Raw genomic sequence first — 27246 nt, 5'->3', positions numbered from 1 at the left:
GATTGTCCCTCTGTACTCAACACTGGTGAGGATGCACCTTCAATATTAATGTCTATTTTTGATCTACCATTACAAGAAAGATGTCACGGCTGTGAAGTGCAACCAAAGAAGGGCAACAATCCCAAAGGATCTGGGGCAGAAGTCTTAAGAGGAACGGAGGAGTGAACTGGGATTGTTTATACTGGAGGAGGCTTGGAGATATCTATTATATTATGTTGTACATGTTTTATTATTATCACTATTAAGCCTTACTTAGATCACAGTACGAATTTGTAGAATCCTTTGGGTAGGAAAGGACCTTCAAAGATTACCTTGTCCAGCTTCCCTGCAATAAACAGGGACACCACAGCTAAATCAGGTTGCCCAAGGCTTGATGCAGCCTTGTCTTGAAACTCTCCAGGGATGTGGCATCAACCACATCTCTGTGCAGCCTGTTCCTGTGCCTCACCATAGGCAGTGTAAAAGACCTTTTCCTTATAGAGTCATAGAATCATAGAATTGCTCAAGTTAGAAAAGACCTTAAAGATCATTGAGTCCAACCACAACCTGACCATACTATCCTAACTAACAACCCTCCACTAAATCATGTCCCTGAGCACCCCACCACATCCAAACAGTTTTTAAGCATGTTCTGGGATGGTGACTCAACCAGCTCCCTGGGGAGCTTATCCCAGTCCATTTCCCCTCATCCTGTCACCTGTCACCAGTGAGAAGAAACCAACCCAACTTTCACTGAATTCACCTTTGAGGTAATTGAAGAGAGCAATAATGTCTCCCGTCAGCCTCCTCTTCCCGAGACTGAACATCCCCAGTTCCTTCAGTCTCACCTCTTAGGGCATATTCTCCTTCACAAGCCTTGTTGCCATTCTTTGCACCTGCTCCAGCAAAATAAATCTACCCTCTTTGAGGTTGAAGCCATTTCCCCTTGTTCTATCATCATTTTTAGATGTTGGTAAAAAATCTGCCTCCTTCTTTCCTTTAGTATCTCTTTTCCTGTAGAATTTCTTTACTCCTCTCCCTCATTAATCTTATGTGTTTTCCAAACTGAACTGGAAGCCTGAGAATTTCATTTCTCACTAATGATTTAGATGCATAGCCAATTACTTATGATCTAAAAGTAGAAATTTGATCTCAGCCATGTAATTTTTACTCAACCTTCCTATTTCTCACTGCCATATACATAGCTTGTAAATGAAATACATATACCTATTCACAAAACTTACAGCAAGTTTATAACAAGATTAGTCACATTTAAAAAGGTGATATTTTAGTATAAATGAAGATAAAGAAATTCATCTGAAACCTCCTTAAGTATATCATTACTCATTTTCCGGAAAGCACGCAAGCATCAATATATTTCATCTGATATTTGCAATTTATGGTAACAATTCAAAGGATGAATATGACATGGGTTCAAATTTCATATATAATCCCACGACAGTAGTTATTTTCATGAGTATTCATAAAGGTATAAATAAAGATAAGAAGTCTTCTATCTTCAGTGTTGATTAGATCACTGTGAAAAATTATATGTAGCTACTGATGAAGTCCTTGCAGCTTCCTCATTGTTAGAGGGGAATCTTAGGTCTTCCAAAGAGAAACTTAAGACATTAGTTGAACTGACCATTACTTCTTGCTAACTGTACAAGGAACAGGAAATGATCATGACCTTGACATCTTAAGTGTTTAAAGTTCATGGAATGAAATCAGAAGTTTTTATTCAGTATATATGCTGAACAAAAAGTGTTCTGAATATTGAATGAGAGCTGAGTTTTAATCTGAATATTTCATATCTCGAAAGATATGTGAGATTCAATTCATGGCCAAATGAAAGCACACAAAAAAAATTTCACATGCTAAAGTACCTAAATTCAAACATAAAATGAAAACTTGATCTTCAGGAAAAAACAAGCAAACAAACAAACAAAAACACACATAGAAAAACAAAGTAATTAGGCCAACTAAAGCTAAAACAATTACTAGGTTGAGGATTCAGAACACATGACTTGTTGGGTTGGGCTTTTTCTTCTGAAAAAAAAGAAAAAAGCTATACATTTTTGCTGATTTTTCATTCCTTCTGTTTTACTTCAGTCTTGAAGATCACAGATCATACTTTTTTGGCTCACTGTTATGCTACGCAGAAGGAAAAAAAAAAAAAAAAAAAAAAAAGATACCGTAGTATTACAATTCAAACTGATTCTCAGTCTATAATATTTCCACTGTTGCACTTTTAGATGATAGATATTTTATATAAGGGTAAATTGTCAGGATCATCTTGTGCTCTGGAAGGCTGAAATTATCTTCAGTTTGGTCTGAAAATTCTCTCTAAAAAGAAAACTATTTTTCATATTCTACTTGGATAACATGGAACTGATCAACAGATACACACTAGAGTTCCATTTTTTTTTCCCAGATTGATTATGTTTTACAAATTCCTCTTTTTCATTACCGTGCTTTCCAGTTTGTTTTTATTATTATTATTATTATTATTATTATTATTATTATTTTCTCTTTTCCTCTACTTTCTCTCCAAAAATCAATCTTCAAAGAAATACCTAACACTTTCAATACCTTAATCATACACAGGTCAAATAATCAAAAACATAACTGAATATTTTGTCATCCTTTATTTCTTCATGTATTTCATTCTTTTCCACTTATTTCCCCTTGTTATTTAGCTAACAAAAATGATATATAAATTGATTAGTTGTCCAGAATAAAGTTCTCACTCTGACTGATTATATCTTTTAGACAGACCAAAAGACTTAAAAGTAAGGACTGAAAAATTAAAATGTCTGCCATTTGGGGAGAGGGAAGTACCTTTTTTCCTGATTTAGAGGATAAGTTTTAATATTGGTGCCTAAACCCCTGAACATTGTGTATCCAGCAAAAGTTTGCTAACACAGGAGGTGGTCTGGGAAGGCTTTCACAAATTAAAGCATTAGGAAGTCTTCATATTGCAAAAGTGCCTGGTTTATTCAGCAGAATGCTAACAACCGTCTCCTGTTTTATCCTTGCCTAATGCTTCTTACCCACTTTGGATTCTAGTGCCACATTTGATATTAAACTCATTCAATTTGAATTGCAGCTTAAAGCCTATATTTGCCCATACTTTTTAGCCCTTAAAAAGCAAAAAACCTTTTGGATTGTGGTATTACTGAAGCATATGAAAACATCAAGGTGCTGTATTTTCACAGCATATCATTTGTAAATTGTTTGACAGTTATTTTCCCCATTATTATTTACCATATTTTAATCCTCATATAGTGAAAAAAATGAGTTTATTTTCTGTTAACAAAGTCTAATAAGATGTCTCTTGATAAATGACAGGATATGAATCAGAGCATATCATGCATTGTGAAACATTCTCCCATAGTAAAAGTGCCACAAATAGTAGTTCTATCAGCTTTATTGGATGCTGGCTGTTACTAGAATTGCTCAGGCTCACATGTTAAATAAATCTCTCAGAGAAACCATCAGACACAGTATAGCTGTAAAATACGATTCCTTAAGCCTTCAGCACCTTTTTTTTTTTTTTTTTTTTTTTGGTGGGTATAAGACAAAAGTGCATTGCAAAAAGGCTGTATCATTAGGATAAAACGGTTGAATTGGTGTGTCAGAGAGGTGAGAAAAAATCTGTAGACTCAAAATAAAACTGCATAGTAATCACAAATACCATGAATGAGTGCACTCTCAGAAAGTTTGCAGATGACACCAAGTCGGCAGGAAGCATTGATCTGTCTGGGGGGGATGGAAAGCCCTAGAGAGATATTTGGATAGGCTGAATAGTTGGGTTGAGGTTAGTGGGACTAAGTTCAACAAGACCGCATGTTGGATCCAGCACTTTGGCCAAAACAATTCCAGGCAATGCTACAGGCCTGGGGCAGAGTGGCTGGAACACTGTGTATCTGAAATGGACATGGGGGTGATAGTCTACAGTCAGCTGAACATGAGCCAGCAGTGTGTCCAGATGGCCAAGAAGGCCAGTGGCACCATGGATTTTATCAGAAATAGTGTTGTTGGCAGTAGCATATCTCTCTGCTCAGCTCTGGTGAGACCACACCTCAAGTAGTGGTATTTAGTTTAACGTAGCCAGCCTGATCACCATAACTTTCTTGATCATTTTCTAATATCAGATGTCTTCTGGAGCAAAGAAAGCTCTGGCCATGGTGAAGGAGGGGAATAAATCATTACCACTGCTGCTATGATTATTATTTTCAGTTCTGATTTACCAGAGTTTCTATTTCCCTATTTTTTCACTAGAATAGATTCAATATTTCTATTAGGGTAAATATAGATACGTGTATTTTTCATTATTATATAAAATACCTATCATCCCAGAGAAAGACAAACATTACTGGGAGAGGCTTAAAGATCTCATCCTGTTTGCCCTTCCCTTCTCTCCCCTTCCCCCTTTCCCCCTTCCCCCATCCCCCTTCCCCCGTTTTCCCCTTTCCCCCTTTTCCCCTTTCCCCCTTTCATGTATAACCCCACATGGAACAGGGCAGATATGAGTGAATGTCTTTTTGACCTCTGTTTGGCTGATTAGGTTTTCTTTCAGTGACTGATGACTGTCACTGATTTTAAAGTGCCTCTAATGATGATGTATGTGTGATATGCAGAGTGATTTTCAAAAGTACTTCTTACTGGCCTAACTCTAAGTATCACAGGTCAGTAATACAATTCTAGTGGTAGAAGAGTCAAGTCACTGATGAGTAAATGTAAGAAGAAAAAAAATAGGTACAGTAGATGTTGGAGATTCATGGTAAATATTTAGAGGACATTTCTTATTCAAAAGTAAATAAGAAATAAGAATAAAAATAAGAATAAGAATAAAAATAACAACTTGTAGTACTTGTCAGTGATTTTCCAATTTTTTTTTTTTTTTTCCAGACCATAGCAATAGTTTTGTTAGTATCAGCTAGGCATGGAGATGAAAGATAATACACTCAAGATGCATGTTAAATTCTACTTCAGTAATTAATGAATATTATGATGATACTGTCACAGGGCCAAATTCACACTGCATAATTTTGAGCTACATTATTCAGAGGCTCTAGTATTCTGAAGGATAGTTAGACCTATTAATTTTATCAGTCTGCTAGTTCTTAGCACAAAATGAGATAAATTGTATTACTGAGATAACAGTAGGCAGATTGGTAGACAGGACAGTTATGAATCTCTACACCATATAGAAAAGTGTCATAGAGTGAGGACTGACAAAGAGATTATATTGCCCGAGTAATGAATTTATCTTGTTTAAACTTATCTTTCTAAAGATGTGCTAAAGATGTGAGTACATTTATGTTCCATGAAAATAACAAAATTTACTGAAATTCAAGAGAAATTTGGAGAAATATTGTGAAAACTTCCTAGCATACTGTTTTGCCAGTGCAATTCAGTCCTGAGCATACACTAATTCTTACACTCTTCCTACATTCTTTCTAGAATCCACGTCTGCCAAATTCTGTCAGTAGAGGATGGTTTCATGGTACAGACAGGAAATGCCAGGATTATTTGTGTTTGTGACCTGTGCAAAATAAACACCATTTAGTGTGTGATAGGGTAGATAGGTAGGATCCAATCATCAGCTAAATAAATAAATGGGAAACAAATAAATGGGGAATCAATTCTTAACTGTATAGGTAGACAGGTGTGACAATGTCCTGTTTTCCTTGTGTGTTTATAATTATGACTGGAATATTCAATTTAATAATACTTACTATGTTGATGGTACGGATGAAAATATACCTATTCCTCATTAAGCCTGTATACTTTATATAGTTATCACTGGATTTAAAGGAATTATAAGATCATTCTGTAAAACAGGATGATATAAAACTGTAATTGAATAACTGCAGAGTGCTCTGAGCTTAATAGGAGATAATCTACATATCCTATATAGTAAGAAGAAAAAATATAGAACAAAACAGTGACATATCCTCTCAATATACATTTATTTATTTATTTATCTATTTATTTAATTATTTATTTAACTTTTCCTTTCAAAGCTTAATTTAGAAAGAAAACAAATTAAATGAAACAGTATCACCATTCACATTTATTATCTCTTAGAAAAAAATGTAGTCAAGTTGTGGTCCAATTACAGCTGATACTGTGACAAAAACATAGACTAATTGCATCTTTAAATCACTTAAAGAGTAGCTGTTTGCTTTATCTGTTTTTTTCATTCAGCCATTTTTTATTTCATATGTTGTGTAGTGGAACCCAGAATATTCTCTTGAGAATGACATTACAACTGTGTTGCCACAGGCAAACAAACAAGGTACAGATGCTTAAGGGAGATAAAAAATAAATACTAATATTTTAGTGATGTGTAAAAAAAATAGCAGAAGCCATGTTCAACGGAGTGTGTGTGTATGTGTGAAAAGTTCTCCCATATAAGGGTCAGTTACAGTTTTAAACACAGATATTTTATTTCCACAGGTTTTAGTGCTTGGGAATGTGACAAAGTAGTTTCTGACAGATTGCCAAGAGCATATATCTGATCTTTCCAACTGCTGCCTCTTTGGTTCACTGAGAGGAGATCATAAGGCCTGAGGTTGGCAGGTGGCAAAGCAAAGCACACAAACAAAGGGGTTGTCTTTCACAGTTTTCTTTTTTTTTTTTTATTTTCCTCCTTATCTCAAGCTTCCGTCAGTTTGGCCTGTACAAATCCCCATCTGCTCTATGCTTGTCTCCAAAAAGACATTTAGAAGCAATCGTGTGCAGTTAATTCATATAGAAACCCCAAGGCATTGGATTGTTGGACTTATAACCCTACTGCCTACCAGCATAGGTTGTGAACCAGAGCCTTTATGTGCTGGGAGATGCAGGAAAAGTGATTCACAGAGTGAGGTATCTGGAGCAGTGCAACTCCATGTCTCCTTTCCATGGAGCATTTAGTGTTTGTCAACTTGGCATTTTCGAATGGAAAGTGATGTATCTAAGAACTCACAATCACGCATTAATAAAAATAGGGACAACCATTCAGCATTTCAAAAATTATTCCTTTCTGCATTATATTCTGCATAACTGCAACAGATGGGTTAGTCTAGATGGGCCAACATAAATGTGTGGTTTACTGGCAAAAAAATTATGACCGTTGGACTGCAGGCTTATCCACAAATATATGCTTAAATTTAAGTAAGACTTATGAAAGGAAGAGTTTAGTTATGACCCTGACAGTTGGAAATGAATCTACCCTCTAAGAATATTAGGTGTTACTATTAAATTTGCTGAACTTTAATATTTTCACTTATCATCTAGGCATGAAAATGCAGGAGTATACTAACAAAATTTGCTGATAAGTAGGAACATTTTCTATCTGTCAGAGACAGGATTATTATAGAGGAAAAGCTGTGTGACCCAGAGGAGTGATAGAAGTGGAATTAAATGTTGTTGTAAAATGTGCAAGATCCTTAAGAACTAATAGAAACAGTCTTTGTTATAACATACCTGCTGAAATGCAGTGGGGAAAGTCTTGTATGTATCAACCATTTACAGGATGATATAAACCACAAACCTCATGCAATTGTGCAAAAAATAGGTCTTACTTCAAGAGATGTTTTGAGTGATACCAGCAACAGAGACATGGAAATATCAAATATATTACAGAATATACAAGTGAAATATCTACTAAGATTAATTGCATTTATGTATGGACAATGGTGGCAAACTCAATTTGGAACAGGTGCAGAAAGTGTGTATCAGACCGATTCTATCTGAGTAAATGTAATAGAGTTTAATTTCTTTCTCCTAGATAAATGAAAGTAGAGAGCTTTTAAACTGTGCATACACTGCTAAACAGAGATATGGAGAATTGTGAAGAAGAACTGTTTTAATGAAAAATGACTGGATGACTTGAAATGAGTATTTTCTGGAAAGGAAATTTTTTCCCTAATAGCTAGGTGATGGTTACTCATCTCATCTCAGCCATTCAGTAGGAAAGAGATAGGGCATATGCCTCTCTTCTGTTTTTGGTTATGTACTGTCTACTGTACTAGCTATGTATTGTCCTTGTCAGAAACACCAATGGAAAGAAATAATCACAAGAAACTCTACAATTTTTCGGAGTGCCTTCCCCTGGTACAAGGGTGCCAATTTCTCTATAACACATGAATAATAATTTCATTCATTTTAAATCAGAGCAATCGTTCCTAGTCATCTTTAAATTGAAGTTTGCAGCTCTTGATTTAGACCTGAAAAAGATATTGTTTAACCTCAAGCTTGTCTGTGCATTCTTTTTCCAGTAATATCAGTTATTTTGACAGATAAACTGTGACAATTCTATTTGTACTACTGAGTGTTTAAATAGTGCTCTAAACACAGCTTTTCATACACCCATGACCACCACTCCTGGTACAGAAAGATATATATATATCTATAATGAGATTACCTTTAAACAGTTGTTTTATTCCTTTATATATATATATATATGTGTGTGTGTGTGTTTCTTTATTTGTCTTATTCTTTGTCTTCTAGGTCCTTTTCAACCCAGGCTATTCTATGATTTTATTATTCTATGATTCTATGAAAGGAAAAAATACAAAGAAGTATATATAGAGCTAGGAAGTTACAAACTTTTAATTGAGAAAGTTAGGATGAGATGACTATACATAGCAATGAAATCACACAGAATCACAGAATCACAGAATCACCCGGGTTGGAAGGGACCTCAAGGATCATGTAGTTCCAAGCCCTCTGCCTAGCAGGGTCATCAAACATACACATTTAGATCAGGTTGCCCAGGACCCCGTCCAACCTGGCCTTGAACATGTCCAAGGACGGGGCATCCACAACCTCCCTGGGCAGCCCGTGATCCCCTGGATCCATTTCCCCTAGTCCTGCTGTTGTCAGCCCTTTTGAAGAGTTTACTCCCCTCCTGGGTGTAAGTTCCCTTCAGGCATTGATAGGCTGCAATGAGGTCACCCCGCAGCCTTCCCTTCTCCAGGCTGAACAAGCCCAACTCCCTCAGCCTGTCCTCATAGGGGAGGTGCTCCAGCCCCCTGATCATCTTAGTCGCCCTCCTCTGGACCCTTTCCAAAATCTCTATGTCTTGAAAATGAAAAAATGAAATATAAATATATATGAAATATATATTTGATTCCTTGCACTTGGAATGATTCCTTCCAAATATTTTGCTTGATTCCTTGCACTTGGAATCAAAAATAGCTATACTGTCTGGAGCTTTAATGTTTCAGTCATTGCTCCATTCCACTCCAGTTGCAACTAAAACAGGGGAGATATTAGGAGGAAGTTTTTCACTCATAGGGTGGTGATGCAGTGGAACAGATTGCCCAGAGAGGTTGTGGATGCCCCATCACTGGAGGCATTCAAGGCTAGGCTGAATGTGGCTCTGGGCAGCCTGGTCTGGTGGTTGGTGGCCCTGCACATTGCAGGGGGTTGAAACTAGATGATCATTGTGTTCCTTTTCAACCCACGCCATACAATGATTCTATGATTCTATCCATTTTCTGATACAAGAGCCATGTGTCCTACACAGATGAAATGCCACTGCGATATATCTATAGATTTGTTAATCAACATTCAATCTGCTGACACCCAGCTCAGAATTTTCTTGTTATTGTGGTTGTACCCAAGAAAGTTGAAATGACAGAGATCCTTACTCAGGACAAATGAGATTATTAGAACTAATGAGAAGAGCTAAAGATTTTTATTTTCTGAAAGTGTCCATGTTGATTTCACAGGGTTACGTGATTTAAAAACACTCAGAACAGCATTAAAAGAAATGAAATTGAACAACATAAAATGCTTAATACCAAGAAAACCAAAGATATTTAAACTTGTTAAATCCTATTGCAGAGAAGCTCTAGAGTAATTTTTTTATTTAATATATTCACTCATTCCATAGGTGAAGATTTTCTACAGCCTACAGTGTACCCCATCATCAGACTATGGAATGCAAAGTTAAACATATTAGGGTATAAAAGGAATATTGTACAGTGGATATAAATAAAGACAGTTTATTTTTTCACAAGACATATTGCAGAGATGAAATCATTGTTGTAAATGCCAAATCAACACTGGAAAGCAGTAGCAAACCAACTTTTTCACAGATACATCCCAGTGCCTAGAGCATTATATAAAAGGATGCATTCATTCCAAATTAAAAAACAAATATGTTTTTAGATCATTTTAAGCCATATCCAGTCTTTTTGGAAGATTATTAAGTAAAGTGTAATAATAATTAAAAAAAAAAAGAAAAAAATAAAAGATCAGAAGGCTCTAATCAGGCTGTAATAACATAAATGCAAGTAAATAAATAAAAAAATAAAAAAGCAGAAACCCACCAGGTAGAAAAATTCATGTTGTAACCCAAAATCATGGGGCAAGGCTACATTATTATATTTATGTCCACTTAGCTTTCTGTACATTCCTTGAGCAACCTTTGAAGATGGTTCAGTAGTGTTGAAGTAGCCAGGAGCTCAGTCTGTAAGTGCACACTTGGGTTCCTAGATGATGAATAGATTGTTCTGATGCCTGCGTTTTCAGATAACAGTACCTGAGATAAAGTTCTATCAAGTGTATCTAAATATTTTTAATGTCTCAGTTGCCTTGGAAAGAAAATGAGTGTTACATTTCTGAAGCAGATCCTCCCAGATGGCAAGTACAGGCACATGAAAAACAAGAAAGTACTTTGGAACAGCTAGTGTGGATTTATTAAGTGCAAATCATTCTTGAAAGGCTGTGATCACCCTCTGATGATTGGCTGTGGACGAGAGATGTGAATTATATTTAAATTAACTCTAACAAGACTGCCAGTGTAGTCTTTCATAATGTCATCAAACAGGTGAAATAGGGTTCAGGTAGCAGGAACACAGGGTGATGGAAAAAAAAATTGGGCCACCAGGATCCAGGGCTTTTGATGAGCCGGATGAAGTCTATAGACAGCAAAGTATTGGCAGAACTCTTCAGAGGTCAATCGTAAAATCTTAAAATCATAGAATCACAGAATCATAGAATGGCCTGGGTTGAAAAGGACCTCAAAGATCATCTAGTTTCAACCCCCTGCTATGTGCAGGGTCATCAACCACCAGACTAGAGCCACATTCAGCCTGGCCTTGAATGCCTCCACATTCATGTGGCACCCACAATCTCCTTGGACAATCTGTTCTAGTGTGTCACCACTCTTTGAATGAAAAACTTCCTCCTAATATCTAACCTAAACCTCCCCTGTCTCAGTTTAAGATCATTCCCCCTTGTCCTATCACTATCCAACATCATAAACAGCTGTTCTCCCTCCTGTTTATGAGCTCCTTTCAGGTATTGGAAGGCCACAATGAGGTCTCCGTGGAGCCTTCTCTACTCCAAGTTAAATAAGCCCAGTTCCCTCAACATTTCCTCAAAGGAGAAGTGCTCCCACTCTCCGATCATCTTAGTGCCCTCCTCTGGACTCGTTCCAAGAGCTCCACGTCCGTCCTGTACTGAGGGCCCAGACCTGTATGCAGTACTGCAGATGGGGCTTCACAAGAGCCAATAGAGGGGGGCAATCACCTCCCTCTCCCTGCTGGCCTCTCCTTTTTTAATGTAATCCAGAACACAGTTGGCCTTCTGGGCTGCAAGCACACCCTACTGGTTCATGTCCAGCTTCTCATCCACCAGGATTCTCAAGTCCTTCTCTGCAGGGCTGCTCTCAAGGGTTCTTCCCCTGGTTTGTATAAATAACTGGGATAGTTTGATCATCATGAAGTTCATGAATATGATTCAGCATCACGAAGATCCAACAATCATGACATTCAAGAAAACAAATTAGCTACATTACATCCTAGCTGTACCTAGAATGGACATCATACAGCACTACCAGGTGAGCAATACTGAGGAGAAAACAGCTTTTCACACAGCAACCTAGAAATCCTGGCTATCAGTGACTCGACATGATTGCTCAGTAGAGCAGTAGAGCTCTTAGAGCAGGAGTTTGATCTAGATGACCTACAAAAGATCTCTTCTAACTTAAATAATGATCTGATTTCTATTCACTATTACACAGTATATATTTAATACCAGCTTGAATTGTTGGTGTCAGTCACAGAGAAGGTCTCTTTTCTCTGGAGAAAGTGAAGGAATTGCATGGATCAGTGTCAGGGAAAGGTCAGGTTGGATATCAGGAAATGCTTCTTCACTGAGAGAGGTCAGGCACTGTAACAGGGTCCCCAGAGCAGTGGTCACAGCAACAATCCTAATGCAATTCAAGAAATATTTGGGCAGTGTTCTTAGTTTGAATCTTGAATGGTCCTTCATACATCCAGGCATTGGATGAGGTGATGTTTGTGAGTCCACTCAAACTCATGATTTTCTATGAGACTACACTTCTAAATAAGATCCATGTTCTTTTTCAGCCCCAACTTGACTCACAGGTACCATACTATCCTCTTATTAATATTCCTATTGAGTGTAACAAAACTTTACCACAGGCTGTTGTCATTTTCTAAACCATTTAGTAACACTCATTTTATTTCTAAGGGCAAAAAAATAATGGGGTGATAACATGTCCTGAATTGCTATTGACAGCAACAGTTAAGGCTTCAAGCACTTACTGTTTTTCACCAGCTGTTGTTTTTAGTACCAGGAATTTCATTTCCTCAAACCGACTTATTTATGTATGTAAGAAAAATTAAAAAAGAAAAAAGAAAAAAAGAGAAGAAAAAAGATAAAAGAAAAAAAGAGAGCCATTACAAAATTCTGAACAGAGAGAAAAGAAATGAGATACTGAACACATTTTGCCATTGCTATGTCTGTGTGGCTTGGGAAAGATTTTGCCCGTTCATTTTGCGTTCTGAACTATGGTGTTGCTCATTCAGGCATGCATGGCAATCTACACCAATTTCAGATTTACCTACTAGCCAACGTGATTATCAGTGATAAAATACTGCTAACATTTAATCAGCCAGAATAGGCTACTTCTGAAAAGCTTTACATTTGTTCCCCACAACCCTTAAAACTATTTTCCCCATAAAATTCTTGATATGTTTATATTAAAGTATCTGCTATCTGATTTCTTACACTTTCAATCTCCTCTGCACAGAAAGACACAGAAGCAATGGTTCACGTGGCTTGTTTTACTCTAGATTACAACCCACCATTTTATCTCTCTCATTTTCTGAACAACCTTTAGAGGAGGCTGAAGGGCAGCCTAGTTTATGGCATCCACAATACACACACTGTCTCTTTAGCTTTTAGTTCCTTTTCCTGGCTCTGGCCAGACTGCAGGTTTGAGTTAGCTACCTGATGTGAAATAAATAAATGTCAGAAAACAGGTACACTCAATCGAGTGCCTAGTGCTGAAAGCCTCCTTGTACCAAAGGGACTTTTCAGAGCATTGTTTTGTTGGCATCCACATCCAACTGTTCTTGTAAAGCCAGTAGAGCTGACAAATTTGTAAGGAAGCTTTTCTCAGGGCACAAGAACTCTCCATTCCCAAGTACATGCCAAAAGATCAGCATGACTGAAACAGGACCTGGTGGTCAAACAGTAGAAAAAAAAGAAAATGTACGTGCAGTGGAAACAGAAGCAAGCAACCTGGAATAAGATGCTACTAGGCTGTGTAGGGATAGCACCAGGAAGGCCAAGGCTCAACTTGAACTGGACTTAGCAAGGGGAGCAAGGAAGGATAAGAAAGGCTTCTACAGGGACACTGACCAGAAAAGGAAAATCCAAGAGAGCATATCCACTCTAGTGAGCGAGACAGGCAGGCTATAATAATGGAATAGTAATAATGGAAAAGGAGAAGACTGATGTATTCAACAACTTTTTTGCCTAAGTTTTCACTAGTAGCTGCTCTACACACATACCTCAGCAGATGGCTCAGAAGGTAGAAACTGGGGGAGCGATGTATCTCCCACTGTAAGTGAAAATCAGGTTTACAACCACTTGGGGTACCTGAATGTCCGTAAGTGAGGATGATGAAGTGCATCTCAGAATCTTGAGGGAATTTGCTGATGTAGTTGCTGAGCCATTCTTGATGATATTTGGAAAGTCATGGCAGTGAAGTGAAATCCCTGGTGACTGGAAAAAAAGGCAATATCACATCCATTTTTAAGAAAGGTAGAAAAGATGACCCAGGAAACTAACTACCTGTTAGCCTTACCTCTGAGGGAGGGAAGATCATGGAGCAGATCCTCCTGGAATCTACACTAAGGCATATGGAAGAGAGGGAAGTGACATGGGATAATCAGCATGGATTCACCAGGAACAAAACCTACCTGACCAAGCTAGTGGTCTTCTGTGGGGGCATAAATGGATCACTGAACAAGGGAAGAGACACTGATATCATCTATCTGGACTTTAATATGACCTTTGACACGATCTCTCACAACATCCTTCTCTGCATTTGAAGGGTAGACTGTTCAATAGACAAGGAGCTAGTTGCAAGATTGTACCAGTGTGATGATCAATGGCTTAGTGTCTGGATGGAAATCAGTAACAGCTGGTATCCCTCAAGGGTCAGCACTGGGACTGTCACTCTTTACCATCTTCATCAATTACATCAAAAGTGGGATCAAGTGAACTTCAGCAAGCTTGTGGACAACATGAAGGTGTGTGTATAGGTCTACATGCCCAAGGGATGGGACGTGATCTGGAGAGATCTAGACAGACTTGAGCAGAGGCCTGGGTGAGCCTCATGAGGTTCAATAAATCCAAATAAATCCAAACCTGCTGGAAGAGATTGCTGAGGGAGATAGTGGAAGCCTTGCCCCTTGAGACATGTAAGATCAGGCTGGAACTGATTTTGAGTAACCTGATCAAGCTATAGATGTCCTTGTTCATTGCACAGGAGTTGGATTAGATGATATTTAAAGCTTCCTTTAAATATAACACAATTTAATACAATCTAATTGAAATTGAGATTATTAAATCAAATAAAGTAGGAAAGAGAGTTCCTGAGACAGTGTCAAACCTGAAAAGCTTGATATAGCTAGGCAAGCACCCTCCAGCACCCACTGCAAGGCAGTAAGAGACTGCCTAACCAGGAGGGGCCAGATCCCATGACTTCTGCAATGTAAGGGACAGGTGCCCAGAATTGGAACACTTCAACTCCCAGTGCACTATATGATGCTATGACGTGAAATACCAAAAAAAAAAAAAAAAATCACAAAACCATGACAATCAGAAGAGTATCTGTGTAATTGGATGGATATACCACAGAAGAGGTTAAAATGATGCTTATAGCAAGGAGTTTCAGCCATTCTGTTTGTTAGGAGTCTGATTTTTTATTCTACCCCTAAGCTAGAATAATAAAAATGTAATCTGTGTTCCTCCTCTCCTCTTTCATTCTGCCTTGACTCTTCTGTTTCTCTCTTCTTTCTCTATTTCCTTTTCTATGTGGTAATAAACATATAGTAAACAGCAATCCGCTTGCATTAGCAATCCAGATAACTCAATTGTCTCCTCAGTAAAAAATTAATATCACAGAATCACAGGATGGCCAGGGTTAGAAGGGAGCTCGAGGATCATGAATCTCCAAACCCCCTGCCACATGCAGGGCCACCAACCTCCACATTCAATACTAGACCAGGCTGCCCAGGGCCCAATCCAATCCGGCCTTGGACATTTCTAGGGACAGGCATCCACCGCCTCTCTGGGCGGCCTGTTCCAGCACCTCACCACTCTCTCCAGAAAGAATTTCCCCTGACATCCAACCTAAATCTCCCCTCCCTCAATTTAAAACCATTTCCCCTTGTCCTGCAGTTATCAAGCCTTTCAAAGATTTGATTTCCCTCCTGTTTATAGGTTTTCTTTAGGTATTGAAAGGCTTCAATGAGGTCACCCCGAAGCCTTCTTTTTTCCAGAGTGAACAAGCCCAGCTCCCCCAGCCTGTCCTCGTAGGGGAGGTGCTCCAGTTCCCTGATCATCTTCTTAGCTCTCCTCTGGACCCTCTCCAACATCTCCCTGTCTTTCTTGTACTGGGTGCTACAAACCTGGACACAGTACTCTCGATGAGGCCTCACTAGAGCAGAGCAGAGGGGGACAATCACCTCCCTGTCCCTGCTGGCCACTCCTCTTTTGATGGAGGCCAGGATACCATTTGCCTTCTGAGCCACAAGGGCACACTGTTGGCTCATGTTAGGTTTTTTAATCTATCAAGTCCCCCCGGTCCTTCTCCACAGGGCTGCTCTCAAGGACCACTCCTTCCAGTCTGTATAGATGCCTGGGATTCCTCCAGCCCCAGTGCAAAACCTTGCACTGTGCTGTGTTGAATCTCATTAGGTTCACGTGGGCCCACCTTTCCAGCCTGCTGAGGTCCCTCTGAATGGCATCCCTTCCTTCCACTGTGTCAACCGCACCACTCAGCTTGGTGTCATCAGCAAACTTGCTGAGGATGCACTCGATTCTGTCATCGATGTCATTGATAAAGATGTCAAAGAGCACCAGTCCCAAGACAGAGCCCTGGAGGACACTGCTCCTTACTGCTCCTTAGCCATTGATGACCACCCTCTGTCTGCGGCCTTTCCACCAGTTTCTTATCCATCGAGAGATTCACCCATCAAATCCACATCCCTCCAATTTGGAGATAAGGATGTGGTGGGGGACCATGTCAAAGGCCTTGCTCAAGTCCAGGTAAATGACATTGGCCTTTCCTTTGTCCACCAATGCTGTCATTTCATTGCATACTAGGGAGGAAAAAAAAAAAAAAGAAAAAAAGTTAAAAAACAAACAGACAAACAAACAAAAACTGATTAATGACAGAGAATCACTGTTCCTTAAGTTTCTAAGCAATCTCCAAGTTTCTAAAGTTTTTAAAGTCTCCGTGATGTCTTGGGGATGCACTCAAAAAATTATAATCAAAAAGCTATATTCAACAAAGTTAAGATTCTGCCAGCTGTTAGCTGCTGATCTCCTTCAAGGTGCTTGGTCTTATGAGAAAAATCAAAACCCAGAGGCAACAAACATAAAAGGGTTATCCAAAGGAACTTATCTGGCAAATAGGAAGATTTCCAACTGCACGAGATACGCAAACAAGTTACCACAGAAACTGTACAAGTGTATGCTTTTAGCCTGCAGCAAAAATGAGGTAATTTGAATTAGGTTAGCAGACAGTAAGAGAGCTTGTTATGTCTAATTAGCTAAATGCATTCTCATAGCTCTTCCTTCCCACTGGCCATTTAAAATTTTTCAGTTTCCTCCCTCAGATTACTCCCTTCTCACTGTTACACCTTTTATACACAGTTCTTCAGACTCAGTGTTTTATTCTGCATTCTCCATGCTGGCATACCATGTCACATGATGGAGTAAAGTAGCTGCTCTTTATATAGCTGTCATTTCCATTTTAAGGCTCCTATGTCATGGGATTCTCACTATTTCTGTGACCAAGAAAAGGCACTTTGTTTATCCAGGAGCTGTCTTTCATTATATAAGAAGGAATCTGAAAAGGAACACTCCAATAAAGCTTCAATGGATTTTCTTTCAGTTAATTCATATTCTGCAAAAGTGTAATACTTTGCCTGAATCAATATTTAGATGGGGAAGATCATTGTCTCTCATTTGATAAAGATATTGTGCACCATCATAATGCATTAATGAGATGGTCTGACAAATCTTCCCAATTAAATTCAAAATTGTTAAGCTTTCAAAATTATTTTTAAGTTCCAGAAAAATGAATAGCAAAACATCATCCCCATTCCCCAGTATAGTATCTCCCCTTATTGTTTAATATACCTTTTACTTTGAAAAGCAAGGCAAGTAGAGGTTGGAAAATAAAACATTTTCTATCAGTTGTTCCTAAGGCACTTTAATGACTCAAGCATTTGTGATGCCTGAGAAAATAAATACATATATTTTTGTTTGTATATTCACATGCATATTCATATATATACACATTTGTTTGTTTTATTCCATCATTGTCCAAGTCTCTGTAAAAGCATTAAAAATCATCTTTGCTTCTTTTCAGTAATACCCATTATAGCAACCTGGACAGGCTCTGCAAATGTCAGAAGATGACAATTGCATGGAGATGGAGAGATTTGATATGTTTTTCCTATTGTAGCTGGGAACTTAGCATGATGTTCATTGTCTGCCTGAAATCATTTTCATATTATGATGACAAAGATGTTTCCATGGTTTACCAGTTTTTATGTAGATTTTCCAGTACTCATCTACTTAGTGCCTGAGATGTAATAAAAAGCTGAAATAAAACGACTAGTGAATTCTAAATGTCTAAAACAGAAATGACAATGGTCTACATCAGTATATGCATAAATAATGTATGGGTTGGTTGCACTGGATTCATAGTTAACTCATGCTCACAGTGCAATAGAAATTGCTTTCAGTCTTGAAATAAGAACTGACACTACTAACTTTCTGGTTTAAAATTATTAAAAAAAAAAATAAAGTACAAAAAGCAACATTTACAGATTCTTTGACTGTATTTTTGTTAACCATCTGTTGCTAAGAGATAATTGAAAATTTTTGTTGTTGCTTAAAAGGATGTGGAATAATTTTCCTTTCTTGTGAATTGAAAAATGTAATTAATTCCCTGATTGTTTCCATGAAAACAAACAAACAAAAAAGCCAAAAACAGAAAAACTTCACATAAAAATATCAGGAACAGATCTGCTCTTATGAAATAATGTAGAAACATCCCCCTTTTGCATCTTATGACCACTATACCTTCAGCTAAGTATTGCAATCAGAGTACCTTTATAGATGATGGACAATTTAGAAAATTGTCAGATCTCTGAAAAATGCTTTGAGCAATTGACCTGAACTTGTTCATCTTGAGGACTGATGCTAAGGATTTAACGCTTCCAGATTCACTTCAAATTAGACCCAGAGCTATTGCTGACTGATGCAAGATCATATGGCTTTGAGTATCCAATTCAGTCAGATCCTGAGGCCAACTCTCTGAGAACATTTCCTAGTATAAGATGCCTTAACTCATTCATCAGTCTTGCTTTTGACAAGTTAAAGGCAAAAGATTGTAGTCTGTACTAGAGAACAACTTCATAGTCTAACCTGTAGACAGCACCCTAGTTCCATAGTAATTTTTAATTGAAATGAGAGGCAGGTTTAATAATTCAGCATTAATCTGTGATATAATGTGGTAAAATTGGCAAAAGTTAAGAAAAATATACCTCGGAGCCTCATGTGCTTTACTTACTTCATGATTAGACAGCCAAGACAGCCGTATGAAGAATGTTTCAATTTATTAAAAAAAAAAAAAAAAAAAAAAAAAAAAAAAAAAAAAAAAAAAAAAAGTTAAATTACTTAATGGTATAAATCCTACTTCACAGGAATAATGTATATCCAACATTAAAAAAAAAAAAAAAAAAAATCACTCCCAAAAGGGGAAGAAAACTGACAGAAATCAGTGGTGTTATAATCTCCCTCCCAAAATATGTGATAAAAATCTCAAGAAATAATGATAATTTCACGTTAAGATTGGATTTTTTTTTTCCTTCATGTGCAGAAGTCTGAGATAGATGAATTTAATGAAATAGCTAGTAATAGCATATAGATTTTGTGTAAGTGCATAGCAATGACCATAATAGGTCAAAAGAAATGTTAATCTAATCTAAAAGCAGTCAATAGCAATGGACATAAGAACAAGCATTCAATGGTGGTTCATCAGATTACTTTCCTACTCCTCAACAATTTGCATTTCATTTGGATGAAATAAAAATATGATTCTCCTGGTTTACAAAAGGAAATTAAGAGTGCACTTCACATTCCAGCTCAGTGATTAAGCAGACATAAAATGGATAATTTGGGACAGATTAATGTCTTCTACTCTGTCCAGGAATTTTATTTTTCTTGAGACTATGATAAAGTTTTCTGTGCAAGTGTACAAAATAAGTACTATGTTCTTACAGTCTCCACCCTCCATCTTCTGAAAGCAAACTCCAAATCATAACACAGAAACCATAGACTATCATTTTATGCACTACTAAAGCTGTGTTTTTCTTCCCCTCAAAATGCAAAGATCAGGATAAGAGTGAAAAAAAGAATAAGTGTATCTCAGGCTCTATAATGCAAGTGCTTTCAGACCAGTTGGGATCAGCTGAGGGCATCAATTATCTTAGTAATGCAGTACATGGTATTTCTGTGCCATGCAGTCCATCAGGGAAACTCAGACAGCAAAATGTCATCTTTTCCTAGCCACAGTCTGCCAACAAGGTCTGTTTTGGCCATTTGAACAATAATTCTGAAATGTGAAAACAGTAAAAAGTGTTACAGAATGGTTAATTAAAACATGGAAAACTGGAGATATGAGACCAAACTGTATGTGCCTCAACACCTTCACCACTACAATTAATGATACAGTAGCTTTTATCTCATCTAAGCTTGTAATCTAGAAAACCAGCAAAGCCAAGCCTGCAGAATTCATTGCCATGAAGTAGGAAATTATGTTTGTTCAACGAATCATTTCTGAAGAATTCTAAGTAGATTTAGGAGCAATAGCCTTGACATTACTTTTCCTGTCACGCTTCTGCAGTGTGTTACTCATTTACTGTTCAGCTTGCTGAAAAGAGGTGTTTCCTCAAAGACTGAGGAAAAAACTTTGGTGTTTCACTCAACCAAACAGGTTGAGTGAAAAATGCTGGTTTATATCAGCTGAAACTAGTATGGATTTTGGTCTAATCTTGGTAAATCAAACTGGTAACTGCAGTGAATGATCCGGCATGAATGTTAAAACATAATTGTAAGGTTTAATTTTATGTTTTATTCTTGTATTTACAAAAGGAAAAGTTTCCAAGTCATATTTTTAAGCAATAACTCACTTGAATTCAGTTAAAGATTCAAAAACAAAAAAGTGTTTGGATTGAGGGAAACGGAAATTGGAGTATTTAATACCAAACATATATTTTTTTACTTTCTTATTTTTTTGTACATTTGTTCAAAATTGAAACATAGTCATATTAAATACCTGGTCACAAAGGAAAAAATAACTTGTTATAAAGCTCAGTCTTCAACATTTCTTTCAGTCTCAATTTATTTCCATTTGATCTTTCTGTTTTCCTCTCCATTCATGGGTGTACTTTTTGTGGCAAATATATAATAGAAAGCTTTTAATTGTAAATATCGGAAGAAAGAGAAGTGAAAAACATCTTGGAACAGTTTTTCTTCTTTTATTTACATAGTAATACTATGTAAACAAATAGCAAAAGTGTCACTTGTGTAAAAAAGCAAAAAACAAAAAACAGAAAAATCTGAATTTTCTGCTCAGATTTTCAAACCCAACCCAGTGCTTAAAGATGTGAGTACTTGATCCTTGACTTGAAAATAGTATATCACACTTGAAAAGATCCTTAAAACAGGCACCAGAATATCTCTCCCACCATGGATATTAATACACTTCTTGCCTGTGGAAAATCAAAAGCTAGATATAATAGATCTGCTTTTAGGTTAGTGGATTGGCCTGTAAACTTCCTAAAGTAGGAATTAAATGCTTTACAGAGAAAGCTTTTGTCTTTAGGAAAGGAAACAGGTAACATAGGAATGATCAGATCAGATATTTACAACCTTAATTGGACTCTGTCCCATCTATCAAAATGCAGAATTTGTCCCTGTCCAGATTACAGGGCAGGTCCCTGATGTTCATCTGTGGTGGGTGGTCAGGGACTAACTATTTTTTTCCTGGTACCTTAGACACATTGATGAACTTGGTCTAGCAAAAATTGAATAGTTCTAGTCGTCGCTCATCATTAAGAAGACATGTCACAGCTGTTTTGTTGGAGCACCTTAGGCACAAGCTCAGTTGTCAGAGCTGGGATCAATAAAATTATCATTCATGTCAGACAGATAGCTTTCTTTTTTTTTTTTTTAAATTATTTTTTTATTTTTTATTTTTAATTAACTTTTTTGTTTTCTGGAATGGCAATCACTTTATAGATCCATTAGATTATTTTTCAATTTTTTCTCCTGGCAAATATGTTAATGCAGACTCAGGTCTTAGGCAAGAATTTTATTTTTCCATCTCCTTTTTCCCATGGCATATCATAGGTTTATATTCACAACAAACATTTATTTTTCTTTTTCTAACATATTTATGGAATGGATAGTTATGGGAAGGGATTTGAACATTTGTATGGATTCTTCCAGATTGTCTTTCTGTCTCCAAAATGATATCTGGATGCTCATACAAAATCTGGCATTCAGTTTCTTGTTTTCTGGAACAGGGCTTCTTAGAAAACAGAACAACAACCAAAAAAAAATTGAATATGATTAAGACACCTAAATATAAAAGGAAGGAATATTGATCTTTCCTAGACATTATTCAGAACGCTTGTGACTTCCTACTCCTCTCATTACCTGGTATGGTAAAAACAAAGTTGCTCAAGATGCTGCTTCCTTAACTATGGTTTCAAAAGGTTATATTTTGTTTATAGTTCACATAAATTACTGCCTGTCAAAAATATTGCCCTTGTAGAGCTTAATCAACAGCCACGGAATTCCTTCTCCTTAGCCTCAGTGGGACTTGGATGAATAATGTGTCCAGAAATGCGTGCCCTCTTCTGTCTGATTAATGACCAAGAACACACATCTCCAGAAAAGAGTCTTCTCAGAACCAAGTTTTTTGGTTTTAAAATGAAACTGTTTACTGTTGCAAACTTAATGACGTTTTCCAGAGTGAAAGTCTCAGTAATGAAAGGCTTGGAGAATCTTTGTAATCTTTTGTATTCTAAGTGTACATTTCTCCATGAGTATTAGGACCTCCTAATCACAAAGAGAACACAGCAGACTATCTCAAGTAGATGATGGGGAGGAATAATTGCATGCACCGGTACAGGTTGGGGGATGAGCTGCTGGAGAGGAGCTCTGCAGAGAGGGACCTTGGTGTCCTGGTGGACGACAGGTTGGCCATGAGCCAGCAGTGTGCCCTTGTGGCCAAGAGGGCCAATGGCATCCTGGGGTGCATTAAAAAGAGCGTGTCCAGCAGGTCGAAGGAGGTGATCCTCCCCCTCTACTCTGCCCTGGTGAGTCCTCATCTGGAGTACTGTGTCCAGTTCTGGGCTCCCCAGTACAAAAAAGACAAGGATCTCTTGGGAAGAGTCCAGCAGAGGGCCACAAAGATGGTGAGGGGCCTGGAGCATCTCTCCTATGAAGAAAGGCTGAGTGAAGTGGGTCTGTTCAGCCTTGAGAAAAGAATACTGAGAGGGGACCTGATCCAGGTCTATAAGTATCTAAGGTGTGGGGGCCATAGTGGTGAGGCCAGTCTCTTTTCAGTGGTATGTGGAGACAGGACAAGGGAAATGCACATAAGCTGCAGCACAGGAAGTTCCGCACAAATGTGCGCAAGAAATTCTTTACAGTGAGGTGACGGAGCACTGGAACAGGCTGCCCAGGGAGGTGGTGGAGTCTCCTTCTCTGGAGATGTTCCAGACCTGCCTGGGCACCTACCTGTGCGACCTGGTGTAGGGAACCTGCTTTGGCAGCGGGGTTGGACTCGATGATCTCTGGAGGTCCCTTCCAACCCCTACAATCCTGTGATTCTGTGATTCTGTGATGCTATTGTAGAGAATAGCTGCTCAAGTGGAAATGCATTGTTTACCTGCATGAAGACCACCAAAAATGATATTATTAATTCTGCTAATAATAAAATATTTGTCAAAGAGTCCACTTTAAGATGCTCCTTTCCCTGCTTTGACCAGTGGAAGACCAGAGACAAAGCTACACAGAAAACTGTCTGATTCTGGGGTAGATTTTCCAGATAATGACAACTGAAGGGCAGAGGTGGATCATACGATTTATTTGCACTTTCTAAGATCCAGATATTATATTTTGTACATGGTGTCTAGTGATTGCTAGTGCCTCCCCACCCACTGTCCATCTCTAGCAGACTTGTGTTGTACAGAAGCGAACCTTAGTGGGGAACTGGCTGTCTTGAAGATGGCAGCTCATCCATCATGGCTTTCACAATCTGTTTGTGTTGCATTTAATCTCACCTGTAATTTTCCATGGAGGCTTGCAAAAGTCACAAACAGAATTTTAATGCTATAAAACGCTGCTTGTAGCCAGTAAATTCTTTCTATCTGGATGAAGCTGTGCCCCTTTCAAGTGGCCCTGAGATATCCAGAGATAAAAAACTCCTGAATTCTGCTTACAGTCTTGTGTGCACAGATCAAATTCTGCTATGACTGGTGCATCTTCTCTGTAAAATTACATGAATCTAACTGGATGCTTAGAACAGAGAAGCCATGAAAACACTGTTTTCCCAGGGGTCCTAAGCATCCATGAGGCTCCACTACCTATTTCATGAATTTGTCATTCTGGAGTACTTTTCACTTCAGTTACATGGTGAGCTTCATGCTCATCTTTTTTGAGTCATGATCCAACTTCCCCACACTCACACCTTTCACATGAATTTTGGATTTGGTAAGCTTGTTCTAACACTTAAATCTTAATCTTTCATTATCTTCACTGCAACATCCTTTCTTCTTCATTCCTCTCTCAGGTTTACTAGTAAGGAACGAGTGAAAGTGGAATCAATATAACCAGAATTATTCTCCGGGAAACAACACCAGATTCAATCACAGAATGTTGCTCTGAAAATGAGATATAAAACTCCAGATATATGTTCAATAGTAAAAACTCGCTCTCTGACCTATCTGTGTCACACTGACAGATCATATAATCTCTTGATACAGACCCACAGAAGCTGCAATTTGTCAACAAGTCCCTGAGTTGTGCAGATCTGGCTGGATTTCAGCTATATAGTTTCTCTCGTGGCAATAAGGGAAAAAGGAAAATCCCTGGAATTATGTGGATGCCAGTGACCTCATCAAGGGCTTTATTCCTTGTTTCTCATTCCAGAGAGACCTACCCTCTAGACAGAGTTAGGAACTGAAAGAATGTGTTCTTTTCCTCTGGACATCCTTCTGTATAGTTTCCTCAGCAAACAGATTAGTAAAGTTACTATAGCTACACAGCGATATTTTTATGGGTGCTGTAAGCAGTAGTTGTTATTATGACAGCATTAGATTTCTGAGATGCTTATTTTTGGCCTCGGAGCTAAAAAACTTAGATTAAATGTCCTGATTTTTTTATTTTTATTTTATTTTATTTTATTTTATTTTATTTTATTTTATTTTATTTTATTTTTTTATTTTATTTTTGTGCCAGGTGTCCTTCCTGTGCTGAATTACTTCAGAACAACTCATCAAAGCACTTAATCAGCTCCTGAGGGCAAGATTAAGAAAAATGCCATGCTTTGAAATTAATTATTTTCATTAATATCATTAATGTTGTCTCTATAGTTTGTCAAAATACTTTGGAGTTCAAAACAAAATGTCTGCTTGTTAATAGAAATTCTGACAAATTTGGTCAAGTTATGAACCTCCAACCACATGGCTCAGAAGAAGATTTTCTATGCATTTTTTTTCTCCTGAGTATCCTCCAGTTTTCACAGCTCTTAGTAGACACTCTTTCATTACAGATTGTAGCATGACTTCCCTGCAATTTTTCTTCCTCTCTGGCTGAAGAAAATGTATGTTTTGGTCCTAGAACAGACAGACATGGGGGGAAAGAAAAAAAAAAAAAAGAGGAATAAAATAAACACAGACTAGAAAGTCATAGAGAAAGGGTAAAGGCTTTTTTTTTTTTTTTTTTTTTTTTTTTATTATGCATAGCGTCTCGCTTGCACTCTAATTATATTTACAACCTTACTTACTCTTTTAACATATTTCTGACTTTTTTATTTTTTTTATTTTCATTTTAGATAATGAATACATAAAGCATTCACTGAAACTACAACTGTTCATAATGGTTTGCTCAGAATTACAGAATCTTAAAAAGAGAAATAGGAATAAAAATCTTCCTTCAGCTCAAGGAATAGCAAGAGAAAAAAGGATTAAAAAGTCCGAAATAGACCAGAATATTCTTCTATCCAGACAATCAATTTCTCAATGGGGCCCAATAGACATATTGAATCACATATTTTGCTTACACAGCTGCCCAGAGAAAAACAAGGGCCATATTGCTACCCATCTCCTTTTGCTAAAGGTTGGCAATTATAGCAGTTGGAAAGCAATAACAATCTTTCATTGTGTCAGCGAGTATTACTCAGGTTGACATACAACATCCCTGCTTACCCTTAAAATATTCTTAATTAAATTAAGATTAAATCTGTAATACAGAGGTATGATCCTACTGATACTACAGATTTTGTGACTCAGCGGAAAGGTAATAAGCAGAAATTTTGTGACCATTTTATATAAATATGTGCTAGGTGCAGATTTACTTTCAGACTGAAATGAACCAATGTTGCTTTTCATCCAGAATCTTATTTCTAACCATCTGCTTAACAGCTACATGCAAAAAATACAATAAGGTAGTGTCATAAGCCAATCATAAAAGAGCATTCTCCTCATGGCAGGTATAAGGGAATTTGTTTATATCTTGAAACATAACAGTTCATTTCCATAATAAGTAAAAATAGCATTTTGGGTATGTGAAATTAGAAAAAAAGAAATAAAGCTGGTTCAGTCCTGGTAGAGAGTAGCAATTTATACTTTTTATAACCAGGGATGTAGTCTTTCACAAAACTGTCTAACTTGTCATTTTTATCCAGAGAGTTGGAAAGTTACTACAAAGAATCATGAGATCTGAACACAAATAAAAACAGTGTCTGGATTTTCTCATCTAGAAATTTAATACACTCTGTACTTTTCATCCATATAGTTTAATGTTCAAACTCTGAAAATAAAGACCATTATACTGTTTTTAAGCTAGTGTAAAATTCAGCTAGCTAATAGATTTTATTCTTTGTTCTTTGTTCTGCTGCAGACTTGTTGCATTTTACTATATAAGTCCCTAAAAGAAAAAAATATTGTTAGTGGTAGGCAATAATTACTCCTTGTGATAAAAATCTAAACACTACCTAAACCACAGAGTAATTATCACAAAGAACACTTTTATTAGGGAATTAGCAGGCAGATGATCCAAGAATTAGCCAATAATGAAATTTCAGAAGTTAAATCTCTGCAAATTCGGGCAAATTAAAAAGAGCTGTCTTGGTTCCTTCTAAATTCACAGTGACTCTGCTCTTACAGCTCCGCAAAAAAAAAAAAAAACAAAGACACATTTCCTTGATCTACTCTGAGTAGAGTGAGTATATGAAGCCATTTAGGAAAGACAATCTAAAACCAAAATGGATTTTAGATCTTTGTACATCTCAGGCATGAGCTGAATTACAAGATAAGATTACAGACCTATCAGGACTGAAATTTTTAAAATCATGCTCTGAAATGTATGTGACTGACCAAAAAAAAAAAAAAAAAAAAAAAAAAA

At 37.3% G+C, this 27246-nt stretch overlaps 1 protein-coding gene across 1 annotated transcript in view; it reads left to right on the top strand.

The window, feature by feature from the left end:
- The window catches only part of RIT2 (Ras like without CAAX 2), a 192350-nt gene that overhangs the window by 164279 nt on the left and 825 nt on the right, over positions 1 to 27246 (top strand). The window lies entirely within an intron of this gene.

Source organism: Centrocercus urophasianus, unplaced genomic scaffold, assembly GCF_019232065.1.
Source record: "Centrocercus urophasianus isolate 14NV4802_14NV808 unplaced genomic scaffold, USGS_Curo_1.0 seq_35, whole genome shotgun sequence".
Classification (NCBI taxonomy): domain Eukaryota; kingdom Metazoa; phylum Chordata; class Aves; order Galliformes; family Phasianidae; genus Centrocercus; species Centrocercus urophasianus.
Note: the sequence above shows the minus strand (reverse complement) of the source record. Positions and strands in the feature narration are given on the sequence as shown.